The sequence below is a fragment of the Megachile rotundata genome, chromosome 12 (genome assembly GCF_050947335.1).
Source record: "Megachile rotundata isolate GNS110a chromosome 12, iyMegRotu1, whole genome shotgun sequence".
Classification (NCBI taxonomy): Eukaryota; Metazoa; Arthropoda; class Insecta; order Hymenoptera; family Megachilidae; genus Megachile; species Megachile rotundata.
The window spans coordinates 13,860,319-13,875,693 of record NC_134994.1 but is presented as its reverse complement, the minus strand read 5'-3'; the positions used below and the strand labels follow the sequence as shown (position 1 = coordinate 13,875,693).

The 15,375-nt window shown below is 38.5% G+C and overlaps 1 long non-coding RNA gene across 1 annotated transcript in view; it reads left to right on the top strand.

The window, feature by feature from the left end:
* LOC105662002 (uncharacterized) overlaps positions 1 to 13,560 on the top strand; it is a 67,537-nt gene extending 53,977 nt beyond the window's left edge. The window contains exons 2-4 of the long non-coding RNA XR_013040129.1: positions 11,965 to 12,122; positions 12,357 to 12,678; positions 12,746 to 13,560. This is a non-coding gene — a long non-coding RNA (uncharacterized LOC105662002). The remainder of the gene's footprint in view (positions 1 to 11,964; positions 12,123 to 12,356; positions 12,679 to 12,745) is intronic.
* The last annotated feature ends 1,815 nt before the right edge of the window (positions 13,561 to 15,375 follow it).

Sequence of the window (15,375 nt, the reverse complement as noted above, 5' to 3'; positions counted from 1 at the left end):
GGAGATCCAGTTACTTCCAGTTTTGCCCGACGACTCTTTCTGCTCTCGACTCTTTTGCAGATATATCCAAACTTGTCCTCTTTTTTTATTCGCCTCTTTCGCCTGTCTCGCTTGGAAACAGGTTGATGGAGGTCGAGACCAAGGGTCACGGTCCCGTGCAAGTGTTTTTTCTTACGATAATCAAATCTCGGACCAATTGAATTAACCCTGTTAATGCTGGAATTCTGGTATGATAATTGCACATTCATTTTTAGTTGACAAATTATCACATCTCATTCTTGAGTGATCATATCAGATTGTCTGAGGTATACTTTGAAGTTTTTCAAATTTTGAGACTGAAATTTAATGCTCACGTCATAATCAAAATTATGTATCCCCAGAAACATACATCTCTTAAACCACGCATCGCACTAATCTGACAAGAAGCAAAAGAAACTCCACTAGATTTCATAATTGATCGCGCATCATTCGTAAGAAAGCTAACGAGCTACAGCCAGAAGCCTTGCCTCGAAAGCACTTCGTCCAAGATTTTATTAATCCTATTCATAAAGTAGTTTCAGTTTCATACGGAGAAAGAACAAGGCAAGTCGAGTCCGCCCTTCGTATAATCTTCCTTGCGGCTGCTACTTCGAGTTTCATGGAAACGCGTCTTCATTAAGCTGCTTTCTAACGCGTACGCACTCGGAGCTTCTCGGAAGAGGAGATTCGACCGAGTCCCCATCCCGTTGCACTTTTGTTTTAACGAACTCGTCTCCATCGAGTGTATCAATGCTGCTTCACTTCATCTCGTTAAGAAACCGAGTCCCTCTTGATGTCTTCACGACGCGAAAGGAGGGATCATTTGACAGCGTTTTTTTTCACGGCTTTCGTGTGACTACGATGACCGAAGAGAACTTTGCGTTATACATACAGTGTTAGATTATTATGCGTGAGATTGCTATGCGTTCTATGGCCATGGAAATTGCTACATGTTGGCTGAGTTGTATAGGTAGGTGCTGAATCATCGTTGGGTACGCGTTAAATTATTTCGAGTTATGTGACTACGTGGTAAATCGCCACATTGTATGGTTATGCGTTAGCTACCATGTGCTGATCTATTATCCTTACCATGCGTTGAATTATTAAGCTGACATATTTTACTGAATTATTGTTATTTGTATCGCGCATTGGACTACTATATTTTATAGTGTTGAGGGATTATGTATTGAATTTCTATCATTCGTACTACTATGTGTTGTATTACCACGCAACGAATCACTACATTTTGTATTGGCAGGTGTCGAATTATCACGCAGTGAACTACCATTTTTTGTGTTAACACGTGTCGTATTATAACCGCGCACCGAACTACTATGTTTTGTACTACCACGTATTGAATTACCACGCGTTGAATTACCACTTTTTGTATTACCACGCGTCGAATTACCACTTTTTGTATTACCACGCATCGGATTGCCACTTTTTCTATTATCACGTGTCGAGTTACCACGCATCGAATTACCATTTTTCGTACTACCACGCGTAGTACTACTCTCATATGACGAATACCACGCATCGAAATCCTATATTCTGTATTACCACGCATCGAATTACCATTTTTCGTACTACCATGTGTAGTACTACTCTCATATGACGAATACCACGCATCGAAATCCTATATTCTGCATTACCACGTATCAAATTACCACGCATCGAATTACCATTTTTCGTACTACCACGCGTAGTACTACTCTCATATGACGAATACCACGCATCGAAATCCCATATTCTGTATTACCACGTATCAAATTACCACGCATCGAGTTACCATTTTTCGTACTACCACGTGTAGTACTACTCTCATATGACGAATACCACGCATCGAAATCCCATATTCTGTATTACCACGTATCAAATTACCACGCATCGAGTTACCATTTTTCGTACTACCACGTGTCGTACTATTATCACATGAACTACCACGCACCAAACTACCATGTGACGAATTACTATGCGTTGAAGTATCAGCTTTCGTACCACTACATATCGTATTCCCACGCATCGAAGTACTATATACTGTACCACCACGTGTTCAATTACCACGCATCGTACTATCTTCCGTATCACTACGCCTCATATTACAACCACCAAACTACTATGCACCAAGCTATTCTTTGTAACACGTATTGAACTACCACGTCTCGAACCACTATACCACTAAAGAACGCCATGTAGCCTACAGTTATATCGTTAAATGACCACAATATTTCCCTAATTTATACAAAGACGACTGCACTCTCTACCACGGTAACAATATCAATAATTCGTGTAATACAGCATATTGTCCACCTTATTATCATTGATCTTAATGAGAAGCATACGTACTTGATCATAAGAAATGGTCAACTACCATTGCAGCAGTGGTTCAATTAAGACGATACAAGGATCATATCAGATTTCATAAAGCAACATCACAGACTCCATTATGCCCGTTCGTTAAGAAGGTTTTTCGGCTTTTTCGCCGGGCTAATAAACTCGTTTGCAGTGTCCGTTCCCGCGAAATTGCACTCCGCTATCCTTGATTTACGTCCCAAAACCGGTAGTGGTTGTGCGCTCGCGAGTGCCCGACACCCACACTCAGCTTGGTTCGTTCTGTACATTTTACAACGCTATTCTTAGGTTTCGATTGCGAAATCAATCTCGCTCTCGCTCGTAACCTGGAGCGTGTTCGCTCGCTTGCTCGTTCGCGGAACACGGAGCTACAAAAGAGAGCGTGTTAGAGAGAGGCAGAGAGCGCCCACTCTCTCTAGGTATCAACCACGTCCTCGTTGGTTGTTATATAGCCGGTACACGCCGATATAACTACTGTACGTCTCATAATTCATTAGAGCGGTATTCTTGCCTTCGATGCGGAGAAGCTGTTATCCAGCCACGGTGCTGTTCGCGTGAAAAGTGCGGAGAACCGATGGAGAGAGCGGGAACGATACACACCGGCTACGTTTCGTATTAATTAGCGGTAATATCGCCGGTTGGAGAACGTTTCAGCTTAAAACGTCGCGTAATGGCTCCTCTTAATCCGATGACCGCAGTATCCATTACCAAGTAAACTATTTTAGCGAATGTATGTACATGTTACGTTTCGGTTTACGGGTTCGGATGCTATTTGTCGCGCAGTTGGAGTTAATTACTAATTTGATACGCGCGGAATTTGATCGACACCGTCATTAATTGGGCTTTCTCAACATGGACGGCTACGTTGGGAATCCAGTTCAACCAGTTATTAGGTGTGCAACGGAATGATCCTAATTTTTCAATCAAGTTCAAGGATTATTTCCATCCTTCCTTGCTAACAAGTTCATAAATTTCCTTTACAACTCATAAATGTATTAGTTTAATATAATTATATGGGTAGAAATATACTGTGTGAATATAAATATTATTTACTGTTGTTAAATATAACTGTATAAACATAAATTGTCGAAAACATTTCTTATTTTTCGTGATTATAACTTTCTGTCTTTTCAGAAGGTCACTCTTCTATAATGTCTTATAACTGTCTTTATATTAATATTTTAAATGTTTGTTTATTTTTAATGTTTATTTATATATCGTTGTTTTTTTATTATTGCTTATAACAATTAAAGAATGTACACTCTACGAGGATTGTACAGTTAGTTTTAATATCTGTGTACATAACCTCAAAGAGGCGGGAAAATCAACTACTTTCAAAATATAATTAAATGTATTTTAAGGTTCTTTTAATAAAATTGTTTAAACAGGAAATGTTTTAACCAAATTGTTACCAATATTTTCTTAATAATTATTGAGAGATTTAACTGTATTTTCTTGTTCAAAATTATAAAATCATTTTTAATATACTTGTCTATTGTACATAACCTAAAAAGAGCGGGAAAATCATTTACATTTAAAACGTTATAATTAAATGTATTTTAAGCTTCTTTTAATAAAAGTGTATAAACAGAAAATATTTTAACTAAATTGTTAGCAATATTTTCTTAATAATTATTGGGAGGATTATGTGTATTTTCTAGTTCAAAATTATAAAATCATTTTCAATATACTTGTCTACTGTACATAACCTAAAAAGAGCGGGAAAATCAACTACTTTCAAAACGATATAATTAAATGTATTTTAAGGCTCTATTAATAAAATTGTATAAACAGAAAATATTTTAACTAAATTGTTAGCAATATTTTCTTAATAATTATTGAGATATTTAACTGTATTTTCTTGTTCAAAATTATAAAATCATTTTTAATATACTTGTCTACTATACATAACCTAAAAAGAGCGGGAAAATCAACTACTTTCAAAACGATATAATTAAATGTATTTTAAGGTCCTTTTAATAAAATTGTTTAAACAGAAAATGTTTTAACTAAATTCTTACCAATATTTTCTGAATAATATTGGAAGAGTTAAGTGTATTTTCGTGTTTAAAATTATCAGATCACTTTTGTCTACATAACCTGAAAAGTTCAATCGATTTGAAAGTAATACGATGAAATTTATCTCGAAGCAAATTTCGTTGTGACTAATAACCTGGTTACGTCCATGACGGAGATACATCGAATTTATTTGCCATCCGTAACCCCTTAACCCACGAGTTTCCCGTGAAATAAACAGGAATAACTCGATCAAGCGAAGTCTTCTCCAAAAACAAGTTAAAACAACCTCTGCAGACCTCCCGTACAGTTCCCATTGATTTACCGTTCGATAACAATGGCTTATGTAACTACCGTACACCGCGTGATTCATCGCGGAGACATTCTCGATCATCCGCAGTCTCTCGAATTAAAACGAGTTTGGAATTAAAAGGACTAGGACAATGCATGTATTAATTATCGGTATCATCCTCAGCGGTTTCTCCTTCAGTTTTATCCGAGTAGATATACACGACACCGAAACGAGACGATTGCGTGTGGCAAATTGAATCGATACACCGGTTTCGGGTTAAAATACGTTCTTCCAGGGACAAGTAAATCGAGGGTGACGTCACCCACGCGAAATCGCGATGTACGCCCGACCGATACCGGTCTTTCTGGATCACCGTGTAGGCGTTATCCGCCGATGTAACTACCGTACGACCTATAATTCATTAAACCCTTGAGATCGCCGGCCACGACCTAATGGAGCTGCTATCTCGTCGGCTTTCTCGAGACGCGTTCTGCAGAAAGATCTCCTGGTACCTCCTTGTGGTAAAGGATGGACCGAGGAAGCGGCAGAAAGAATGGAGGGAAGCCGCGTATTAATTATCCGACAGTCTCGAGAGCGAAGAATGGCGATCTCGAAACGTTTTTAAATTTTCAAAACGATTTATGTTAAACGCAATCTTTTTGCGAAACGTTATTGACAAGAAGTTGATTCTGGTATGCAATTTTTTATTCACACAGGAGTACATATGTTCGATTACAAAAGCTTATGTGCTTTTTACTCATTTCGTTCTTAATCACACGATACAAATTTGGTAAATTCATTATAATGTTCAATAATTTATTTATGTATATACTATCCTGACATAAAATATGATTGCCAATATTTTAATATTGTGAACAAATATCTTTGACAATGAGAATATAGCAATATCAACCTACATCAGGTCTTTCACAAGAGGTCTCCATAACTTCAAATAATGTCTTAAGAAGGTTTCAACCTTCATAAACTTCTCAGATTCCATAAACCTCGTAATTGTCAAAGTGTCAACAGCCCATCGGATGCTGATAAAAGAGCAAAAGGCAGCAATCGACACCACAGAAGGATCCTTAAGGACCACTTGTCCCAACTCTCAGTACCCAAATTGTCATTGATCATCAATTGCCAACAACTTCTTAATTATGAATTACCAACTAATGCTGTACCAACTACTTCTAATGCTGTATACAATTTCCCCGTTTTCGAATAATTTTTAAGAAACATAGACCTATGGAGGACACCAGAGCTCTTTCTTGGTGAAATCCTCTGGGAAAGAAGCACGCAAAGGTCCCAAAGATGGCTGATGCCTGTAACCAACACCATCCAGGGCAGCCATTTGCGAGACATAAGGAATCCGATACGGGGTTTTGATCTCCATAAGCCCACCCTCGATCGTGTTACCCGCGGACACCTCTCTCGGCCTGTATGCCAAGACCCGGCAACAAAGATGGCCGTGGTTCCCCGCGATATTCGCCATTATGCGAACGACGACGACCCGTGCTCGAGCATCCTCGATGCCCTTTTTTGACCTCCGGTTTGAGGTTAATCATCCTCTTTGTCGTCCCAGCCTTCGTTTCTCAGTTATGGGATCCCCGGAAATAGGTGGAGGGATTGTTCCTCGTGGGCTAACGAATATTAATATCGGGTTGAGCTCGTTTTATTATTAGGAATTTCTTTGGGGTTAAGATGAGAATGTGGGAATTTGTAGGTTAAGGATTTAGGTTAGGATACATCAGGGATTTGGTAGTTTAGGAATTTGAGGATTTATGAATTAGGGAAGTTAAGAATTTGCGGATTTAGGAGTTTGGAGACATAGCTATTTGGAACTGAGGGAGTTAGCTATATGGAAATTTAGGTATTTGCGGAATTAGAAACTTTGGGAGTATAGAAATTTGGAGAGCTAGATTTCTAAGGATCTATTTGGAGATTTAGGAATTAGGGAAGTTGAGAATTTGGGGATTTAGGAGTTTGGAGACATAGCTATTTGGAACTGAGGGAGTTAGGTATTTACGGAATTAGTAACTTTGGGAGTATAGAAATTTGGAGAGCTAGATTTCTAAGGATCTATTTGGAGATTTAGGAATTAGGGAAGTTGAGAATTTGGGGATTTAGGAGTTTGGAGACACAGTTATTTCGAACTGAGGGAGTTAGGTATACGGAAATTTAGGTATTTGCGGAATTAGAAACTTTGGGAGTATAGAAATTTGGAGAGCTAGATTTCTAAGGATCTATTTGGAGATTTAGGAATTTGGAAAATTAATTATTTAAGGATTTTGAAGTTTGGTAATCTGGAAATTTGACGACTTAGAGTTCTGAGAATATAACTATTTGTTAAGCTTGGAATTTGACATATGTGTATAATATACGTGTTTCTAGGTTAGAAATTAAAATCGCAACATATAAAGCTAGAAATTAACAAATTTGAAACCACCAGACGCTAATAATTAAAAAAATTCTAAAACTTGAACACCCTGTATCACACATCCCACATATTTTCACATCTACCGCACCTAATCAAAATGGCGCCGCGAAGCCTGCAGGAAGAGCGTCGTCCAACTCGTCAAACGTGCAGGATATCTCTCAGGCAGTTAAAAGCTGCAGAAACCAATGACCAGATAACACATTCATCGTTAGCGATGACTTTGAGATAAACAGAGTAACAGTTCCCGATGCACACAGCGTGGAGGACTCTATTAATCGAGTTCTCGTAAACCGTTTCGAAAATACAAACGGGTTCGTGGATTTTTGCTCGTCCGAGAAACCGGCTCTCTACGCGACCAGTCTCTCTCGCGGTCTCCGCGACGACCGATAAGAAAAGTTTTCTGTTTTTGCGGTTTTGCAGTGAGTCAAGGCATTAGTAACGGGAATACCGAGCGCGACGCGGGCGTTCTCCTCGCTGGCAAATCGACCGGTGTATCGACGGACAAATTACCGGCTCGTTTTAATGGCACGCCGTGTGAAAACGATGACCGTGAGATTAAAGTATTATTTTCCGGGGCATTCCTACCTGCTTGTTGCACGAAATAAAACGAGACTGGGCCAGGTGACCTTTCGTGGTCGCTCAGCCAGAGCGGACTACGCTCGATCGTTAGATAACGGTTAGGATGCTAGGTGTTATCTTTTTAACGCTTGTGACAAAACTGGATATCTAGTATGTGATTTCTTGGTTGCAAATTTGATTCGATGAAATTTTAATCAGTTTCAAGATCGTAGTCTAGGTGTTTTGTAGGCAGGTGTTTTTGGTGAAAAGTAGACAGTGGATCCTCTATATGCTAGTTTTGGATTCTTTTTTTTGGAACCTTTTCATGGGTGGATTTGATAACTGGAAATTCAGGTTTAGATAGGATTAACTGTTTAGGAGGAGATAGCAGGAAAGTACATTTTCAAGTGTGATACGTTTCAATCTAATAATGGAATTCTAGGTGATAGTCTGTTCTTGAAAATCTCTGGTATGTGCGGTTCACATTAGTTACTGAATTAACCATGTGTGACGGAATGTAGGGAAATTTAGATAGACACTTCAGAATGTGAAAATGGGAAAATATGGAAGTTTGAAATGTAGAAATAAAGATATAGATATCTGAAAACGTAGAAATTGGGGAATATTGAGATTTGGGAGCACAAAGATTTGAGAAATATTAAAATTGGAAAATGGAGAAATTTGAAGATATGGAAATTTGAGATATAACGATTGAAAAATATAAAAATTTGGAAATATAGTCATTTGGCAATAACGAAGTTGGAAAATATGAAGATTTGACGCTATAGAGATTGAAAAAATATAAAAATTTAGAGATGTAGAGATTCAAGAACAAAATTGAGAAACATGGAAATTTAAAAAATATAGAAATTGAAGAACAAAATTGAGGAACATAGAAATTTAAAAAATATAAAATCTGGAAAATACAAAAATTTGAAGACATAGACATTCAAGAACATAGATTAAAAAAATAAAAACTAGAAAATATAAAAATTTAGAAATACAGACATCCGAAAACAAACTAGAACATCCAAAAAAACTAAAAATTGTAAAATAAACTTGCCAGTAAAAAAATCCCAAAATGACGAAAAAATTGTTAAATTGAACCCCATAAAAAAGTAACCAAGTACAAAGAAAACTTTCTATTATTTTCAACGAAAGGATATTGAAATAAAAGTATGTCGACATAGCTCTCTTACCAAAACCATCATGCACATTAAATATTCTACAAACAAGAAACGAGTTAAAACAAGAACTTGTTACAAGGTGATTTCTGGGAGGTCTAAATGTCAAGAGGGCGGAATTCATGCAGGACAGAGCATTCCTCATTCGACTTTCCGGTGAGAATAAACAGGTTGAATTAAGTGTCTGGTAATTTATATCCTTGAAAAAAGTGCTTAAAATAACGTGCTGATAAAATCTAGCATCGAAGTCCCCGTTTCGTGCATTTCTTTATGGCTGCATTAAAATAGCCAGGTCAGACGCGCCGTAATGATATACAACAATTAATTTGCCTCATTTTCCCCGAGATCGTCAGCGATAAATAACATAGTAACAAACGTAATCTAAATCTGAAACTTTTATGTACCCTTGTCACGCTGAAAAAAGCTGAATAATGCAATTCTATCTTAGATAACACCTCGATCGAGAAAAATATACAAATATTTCATTCGGAACGTTTCAACCTTGCGACTATTCCGTGTTATCGACTAAAATATCATCTCATAAAATCAATAAAATTCGCGTTTAATCAATGCGGTGCCATAGATACGGATACCGCTAACGAGACAGATCGAAGATAGCGTTGTAGCGGCTGTAAATCGCGAGGAAATCGAACCAGTCTAATTACCCTTGTAACGCGACGAAAGTTGCCCGCGATAAAAAGAAAAGGTGTCGAAGGAATCGGTCGGTGAACGCGTTGGATTCGCACGCGATACTTCAATAATAAATATCGGTTCGATCGATCAGGCTCCCTGGCCGATTTACCTGGCCGATACTCGATCGGCGACGAGTATCTCCTCTGTCGACCGTTAAAGCTGGCCGTTAGGCGAGTTTCGCGAAATGAAAAGCCGCCGTTAAGCGATAAGGTTGACCGGCCTGTTAAGAGATCGGTCGCGCGAGCGTTTTTCACGCTTCGCTGGATCTGGCCCGTACGCAACCCGTGTCGAGATAAAGGGTTGCCTCTCCGTTAAGCCTGCTTTCGTGTACTTCTGCCTCACACCTACGTAATCGGGCATAATATAAAGTCTGAATATCCGACGGGGACGAGCCGCGTTATGTACAGTCGAACGCGAAGCTGTTTTCTCTAGGGACGCGGGGCAAGGGAGGACGTAATCGAGGTGTGTGGACACTGCTGGTTATTGATCTTTAGTTGGTGGATGTTTATGTTCAAGTTTTGAGAATTTGGGATTATGAGAAGTTTCGAATTTAGGGTTTGATACGAGAATTTGGGGATTTGGAAGTTTGATTATATAGGAACTTAGGAATTTGAGAATCTGGGGATTTGGATATCTGGAAATTGTATTATATGAGAACTTAGGAATTTCAGAATCTAGAGATTTGGATATTTCGAAGTTTATTTGGGAATTTGACTATTTGATAATTTAATAAGCTAAAAATTTGCGAACCTAGGGATTTGTAAACTTAAGAATTTAGAAATTTGGTTGGTTGGTATTAAAAAATTGTAAATTTGAAAATTTGAAAAACTTGAATGTAGAAACAGAAAAATTCGAAGCTTAAATATTTCAAAGTTACTTTAGATATTTATTTCCCCAAAGATTCTACCACTCCTACACTTGCTATTACCTTCCTCGCAGACACATAGAAAACTTCATTTACGCAAACAATCCCCACATAAAAAAGTCTCATCCCAAATCGAAAGCAGAACTGATCCAAATCAGAAAATTGCGTCCACCACAACAACCAAGCAATCCATTTCCCAACGAACTACTTAAATGCAACAGAATCACAGATAATGTTCAGCATCTCCATTTCGATGCAACAGAATTCACGTGGTATGGAAACGTATCCGAAGAAGAATACGAAGAGTATTCAGAGCCGTAGATTCCACATTGGAGCACCGTTCAATCTCCTCCACGTTCGCGAGTCAATACGTCGGCGGATTATTTTTATCAGGGATGATTCTATCGGCGAGAAGCTTTCCCAGAGAAATTTACTTCTCCTTTCGCGACGATCGTAAAACAGCGCGCGGATCGACGGTTCATGGTCGCCGCGAGCCAATTTTCGAGAACACCCTTACCGCGTTCGAACTCTCTTCAGCTACGCTTCCGCGATCGTATTTTACGATTTCCAATTGCGGCAGAAAATCGAGAAAACGCGACGCGAGCGTCTCGCGCTTCCGCGAGCGGACTCGAGAAATACGTAGCGTAAGCGAGAACTCGTTTCTCACGTGTCGAGAATCCGTCTGCTCCATGGTTTCCTTCTTTTTCTCCGATTTTTTTCTTCTTCCCGTTTCTACTCGTTCCCGATACACGAGCGTGATTTCCAACTCGCTCCACGGACGCGTAAAGTGCACCGATAAACTGCGAGCTTTACGCGGTATTGCGAAAGCCAGACCTTATTCGAGGTACGCCACTGTGGCTTCTATTACACCATAAAACTACGCCACACTGTAGTCGCACGAGTATTAACTATTCACGCACCTGTTGACCCTTGGAGAATTCGTTGATTACGGTTTTTATTGGTCGGTTTAGAGATCGACTAATTTGCTGATTTGCGAAAGTGACAATTGCATTGTTCGATTAGTGAATCATTTTTTCGGGTTGCTCGACTTTCAAGTATTTGAATATTTTCTGGATTGCAAGGTTAGATAGGCACATCAATTTTTAAATACCCTGCTGTTCAAATTTTGGAAATTTTTAGTATCTTGGAAATTTTGGCAATTTTTAGTATTCTTGAATTTTTACGTGTTCAAATAAATCTTCAATTAACCACCCAATATTAAAGACGCCACATCACAGCACATCAACGTTAATAATTTCTCCGAGTCCACAAATCTAACAAGAAACAGCATCGCTATTAATAAACGCTTATTCAAATTCCACCCGACACCGCGTCATATCAAAGAAAATCAGTCAGACTCTCCCCGGAAATAACACGCATAAACATTCTTTCAATCGAAGCGTGACAATGATTCACACACTGACTCACTGACCGCAAAATTCCCAAGAAAAGCCTCGATTTCGCGTTAAAAAGAACACGTTGCGATTCCATCGACAGGGTTGCTACAGCCAATAAATCACGATTTATATTTGCAATTTTTCACTCGCAGAAATCACGCGGACAAATGTGCAACGGACGAACAGGCGAGGAAGAAGGACGAGCCAGGTTGTCTGGCGCGCCATGGACGGTGGTGGAATGCGCGAAAGGGGGAACGAAGGAGGATGAAGGGTAGTACAGCTAATACATTATTGCATTACGCACAACTAGGTAGGTAGTTAATTTAGCGGTGGCATGCCTCCATCGCTGGCCGATTGCTTCTTGTATTGCCTTCCACCAGTCATATGCATAATGTAATTGACTTCATCCCGCGCTACCACGCTTTTCGCCTCGTCGTTCGCCTTTATTCTGCCCTCCTCGACTGTCCTTACCAACCTTGGTCGCGAAAATTAATTTACTAAATCTTCAAGATGATGGGTGTCGCCATTATTATTTTATTTACAGGGTTTGGACACTTCGATTTTGTTCAAATTTTGTGCAATGATGGAGCACGTATGAGGAAACAATCCTACAAAGCTTTAAAGAAAGGAGGGACTTGTTCGGACATTCAACGATAACCTCCAATGGCGTGTAAGTCTGCTGTAGAACCTAATTAGTTTTAAATTAATTACAACACTGTATTATTCCAAAAATGGAAGATCAACGATGACCTCCAATGGCGTCCACAAAGGTCTGCTGTAGAACCTAATTAATTTTAAATTAAATACAACACTATATTATTCAAAAAATGGAAGATCAACGATGACCTCCAATGGCATCCACAAAGGTATAAGTCTGCTGTAGAACCTAATTAATTTTGAATTAATTACAACACTGTATTATTCCAAAAATAGAAGATCAACGATGACCTCCAATGGCGTCCACAAAAATATAAGTCTCCTATAGAACCTAATTTTGAATTAACAACGACGCTATGTTATTCCAAAAATAGAAGATCCACAAGCTACTCAGAAGATTCACAAGCTACCTACATTTCTGTAATTCTTTTTACTTGCCACTCTGTAATGACAATGGTAGTTAGTCAATCACGATAGCCACCGAATTACGAATAGAAAACGTTCAGATCAATCCACGAGTCCTCCATCGGAGATAGCTTTTCATCCTCTTTTTCGTTCGTCCAATAAGCAATATATTACTTGTAGCGCGGCATCCTAAGGACGTTTATGCCAGCTCACGCAGGCGTGTGAACGATAATCTACGGTTCGCGATTTTTTACCGACTTCTTTAAGCGAAGTCTCAGGTGTCTGATTCGTTTAAGGTGCAGACGCATTTCTGGTACGTCTCGTCGTCGTAAAATGGCGCGCGAATATTACTATCAGTTCATTTTGTGTGATTTAATGTCGTGCCGCATGAATTTACAAAGACATTGCGCTTCGAGAGGGCGCTTTAATAGAAGCTGAAGCATTCTTGGGATATTTTTATGGAGGATATTTGTATAGCGCCGAGTGTTCTGAAGAAAGTGGGGATGTACGGAGACACAATAGGGTGCAAGTTTTATTTAATATTTATTTTATTATTAATGTTATGTAGAACATTTTAGTGTTTAAGCATGTTAATAATTAAAATCTGTGTCGATTCTTCTTTAATTCAATTCTGTTAGAATAGAATGGATGGTTATTTTAAAAATTCATTCCGAGAATGACTGGTATTTTTAAATTTAATTAAAAATTACGTCTTTTGAGTTTTTATAAAATACAGTAACCTTAAACACTTTTGTACGTAAAAATTATAACTTGTATAAAATTTGTTCTAAATTAATTTTGACAATATATAATTGTTAGGTTTTTGAATTTCTATGGAACAATTATTTCGATCTTCAATATTATTATAATGTTTAATAGTTCAACACCATAAGTTTTCAGTACATCCGCGAATTATTATAAAATATTTATAAATCCCTATTTTATTCAAGAAAACCACATCTCAAAAAGATCTCTAATTCCAACCTGAGAAAATATCGAACTTAATTTCCTGCACAATCTAATTATAGAAACCAATAAACTATCGAACTTGATAACGATAATTAATTATTACGACGACTTCACCGTTTATGGCATCTCGCAATTCATGAAATTTATCTCTCAATGAAAACAGGAATGAATGGATTCAATAGAGTTTTAAGCCGTAACAGTAGAAATAGAGATAAAAAAAATTACCCGTCAGTGTGCGTGTATGACTGGAATTTTTTGAAATAAAACAGCATGAAGAGTTCGATTCACGTCGGGACTTGGGCGAGGCAGCTAATGTGCGGGCAGGAATAAAATATATATGGTAATAATACTGAGATGCCTCCATTTTATCCTCCCGTAAAATAATCCATATAACAGCGAGAGGAGCTTTCGTTTATTTCTCGATTTCCGGAAATCCGTCGAATAAAGTGCGTTCTCTTCATATTGGTTTGAAATGGCGGATGGAATTTTGGGGTTTTGGGGATGTGGGTATTTTAGGGTATGAGGGTTTAAGGATGTGGGAGTTTGGAGATTTGGGGATTTGGAGGGTTGAGGATTTGGGGATATGCTAGTTTAGGGATGTGGAGGTTTGAGGATTTGGGGATATGCGAGTTTGGGGATGTGAGAGTTTGGGGATGTAGGTGTTTGGGGATGTAGGTGTTTGGGGATGTAGGTGTTTGGGGATGTGAGAGTTTAAGGATATGGGAGTTTGGGAATGTGGAAATTTGGAGGTTTGAGGATTTGGGGATGTAGGTGTTTGGGGATGTGAGAGTTTAGGGATGTGGGTGATTGGGGATGTGAGAGTTTGGGGACATGGAAATTTGGAAGTTTGAGGATTTAGGGATATGTGAGTTTGGGGATATGGGAATGTGGGGATGTCAGAGTTTGGGGATGTGGGTGTTTGGAGATGTAGGAGTTTAGGGATGTGAGAGTTTAAGGATATGGGAGTTTAGGGATGTGAGAGTTTAAGGATATGGGAGTTTGGGAATGTGGAAATTTGGAGGTTTGAGGATTTGGGGATGTAGGTGTTTGGGAATGTGAGAGTTTAGGGATGTGGGTGATTGGGGATGTGAGAGTTTGGGTCATGGAAATTGTGAAAATTTAAGGATTTAAGAATGTGAGAGTTTGGGGATATAGGAATGTGGAAATATGAAAGTTTGAGTACATAGCAACATAAAAATACAAGAATTTATAGAAATTAACTAATGCAGGAATTTAGGAATTCTAATACCCTAACCTTTGAAAATGTAAGAATTCGACATTCAGAAACCGCGGTATTCAACATTTCAAGAATTCAGTAATACACATAAATCAATAAATCTCAAGTTTGAAGAAATCAATAAATCTCAAGTTAATCGTCAACCGCCTACATGCGAACAACCGGCACTTTCACATGCGTGCACTCTGTCAGCCCATCATCGTCGCAGAAACCGAAAAGAGAGGAAGGTAGAAACAGAATTTCATTGAATCACGGTTATGCTCACAATGCGTGACGGAATTCTGATGGATCGTGG